This window comes from Limulus polyphemus, unplaced genomic scaffold (assembly GCF_000517525.1).
Source record: "Limulus polyphemus unplaced genomic scaffold, Limulus_polyphemus-2.1.2 Scaffold152, whole genome shotgun sequence".
Taxonomy (NCBI): Eukaryota; Metazoa; Arthropoda; class Merostomata; order Xiphosura; family Limulidae; genus Limulus; species Limulus polyphemus.
Window position 1 is genome coordinate 758,903 of NW_013665762.1, and position 2,558 is coordinate 761,460.

Consider the following 2,558-nt stretch of genomic DNA (forward strand, 5'->3'; position numbering starts at 1 on the left):
AAAGTAATGCTTTTATAACTTACACTCAGTACTGCATGTGTCTTTTTGAAATGTGTATGATTCAACTGAGACTAAACAGTTCACACTATTATGAAATTGAATGGATTCATTATTAAAACATTGCTAAAAATAAATCAGACATATATTTATTGTAAAATCAAACTCATTCGCCGAATGTAAACAAACCGCGCAATTGCATAAACGCTTATCTATGGCATGGAACACCAAAATCTGATAAATAATTTTAAAAAATGTGTTTCTCAGGAAGAAAACCAGAGGTTTTCAGGATTTTTTAGAAATATCCGGAAGACTTTCATTATTAATCAGTAAAGGCAGAAACTGACAAGCTATTCTCAAAAAGTCAGAAAATTGGTCCACAGGATGACGGCCAAAAGGAATGCCACTTAATTGGAAAGTTTGACCAGACAGGCAAAATTCCATGCATAAGGATTGAGAGAATATATTTCTTGACAAGAATGGGATGCATTTATATATATATTCAATAATTAGACATCACAGAGTTATGCGATCAATATCTGTATTAAATGGAAATGAAGTACCTGACAAAACTGAATACAGGCTATAACCTTAAGGCATTCCATGTGTATTTGTGAATAATTATACAAAAAACTTTAGTAGAGCAAGAACAATACAGTCTTCAAAATAGTTTTTCACCTGTGCTTTAAGAATTAATACAATTATCACCAGCATACTACCCTAAAATTGAAATATGTCCATTTCCCATAATGAAAGCAATATTGAATAGCAGACAAAATTTTATAAGGTATGTTACCAAAATGCTCTGGCATTTCAATATATTAAAAGTTGTTAATCTAACTGATTTTTACCAATAATTAGTCTATGAATAGGCCACCTTTGCTATTAACATTCCTTAAATAATATTGTAGTATATCCAACTTATTACTAATTTCATTGATAATTCATAGACAAACATTTGTTTCCTTAGCTTTTTTATTATGATTATACCTTGGGATTACTAATATCTTGAACTTAACAATACAATTTATTATTTACATCATGTCATGACACAGAACGAGTGGAGTTTACTACTCATATGTATCTGTCAATCACAGTATTTCAAATTTTAAACCAATGATATTACAAAATCTCTCCTTTACTTTCATAAGTACACATGTAAGCTTTTACTTCATTTCTCGCATTTGGTTGTTGAAAATGTTCATTTCATTTAGCCATATAATATGTATCCACATGTATGAGTTTGCCGGTGTTCGATTTTCTTGAGACTACATTTTACCTTGCCTTGACACGGGTCTCGTGTAGTATCAGCTTACCATGTAAAGCAATAAATCACTCGCATTTTGTTAACATTGTTCCAATGGGACAGTAACGTGGAATGAAAGGTCGATTTCCAGGTACAATTTTTATTTTATTTCATTAATTATGAACTAAATAATTGAATTTACATTGTAAATCTACTAATTTGTGCCTGTGAAATCTAATGGAGTGTGAATATTTTTTGATTTTCATTATTTAAAAATTACCGAAATTTCCTACTATAATTATAAATGGAAAATTATATTTTGACTATTCTGTAAACACTAATAATTCTAGCGAACTTTCTTGGATTAATACTCATAAACAAAGATCACGAGAAACGCAGGAATAATAATAAATCTAAACTTTGAGAACAGCCAATCACGTTGAGTCAAGGACATGTCTCGGTTAGGAACCAGTACCAGTATCACAACCAAACAAACATCGCATAAAAATCAAATTTAAAAATCAAAGTAACATTCATTTTCTGGAATACAGTTATGTCCTATCCTTTCAGGTAAATATCAACTGTTAAAATTAATGCATTTTGTTCATAATGTTAGAGTATTTTTTTAATTATTAAGTGGACGAGTCAGTAGTATTAGTATTACTAGTACCGAGTACTACTAAGCCTATTACGAATCGACAAAGAACATGGTGAACGTTAAAGCTTAAAATTCTCCGCACTACTAGTACAGTTGTAGTTGTAAGGTTTAACAGCTACTATTAGGCTTAACAACTGGCATGGCGTACAACAGTCAGCTCTTAATGTTATAACGCCATGTCTTAAACTTATAGAAACAAAAACCATAAACTTACCTGTAGCTAATATAATAGAATATCAAACTGTTTAGTAAATTTATTGTAGTCTACTGTTTATAAATTTGGATAACAATTCAACTTTATGCACAAGCCTAAAGATACTAAAAATTCAAACCACCTCCCTCGCATCAAATAAAAGCCCGGTAATATCATAAAAGTTATAGGGGACCGTTTCAAATTATTAATAGTAAAAATTAACCAGGCTCACGCTTAATTTTTTCGTTTTACATTTGAAGCACTACAAATTCGGTAATTGGATATCAACATATTAAAATAAGTTTTAAATACCTTAATTTTAATATGAAATAAGATTTTGTTACCTTAAGTTTTTATTATACTTTTTCTTTTTTATAAATGATACCTAATACATAAACTCTTTCAGCATGATTTTCAAATTTTCTTTTCAAGAGGATTTCAACCTTTATTTACCTATACAAGTA

General features: G+C 29.7%; 1 protein-coding gene across 2 annotated transcripts in view; it reads right to left on the reverse strand.

Moving 5' to 3' along the window:
- The window catches only part of LOC106476160 (proline-rich protein 2-like), a 32,181-nt gene extending 29,917 nt beyond the window's left edge, over window positions 1-2,264 (reverse strand). The window contains exon 1 of one of the 2 annotated variants that reach the window (XM_013936830.2): window positions 2,116-2,264. The gene's annotated coding sequence lies outside the window, so the exon portion shown is untranslated. The remainder of the gene's footprint in view (window positions 1-2,115) is intronic. The other variant, XM_013936833.2, reaches the window with a different exon arrangement.
- Between the last annotated feature and the right edge of the window lie 294 nt (window positions 2,265-2,558).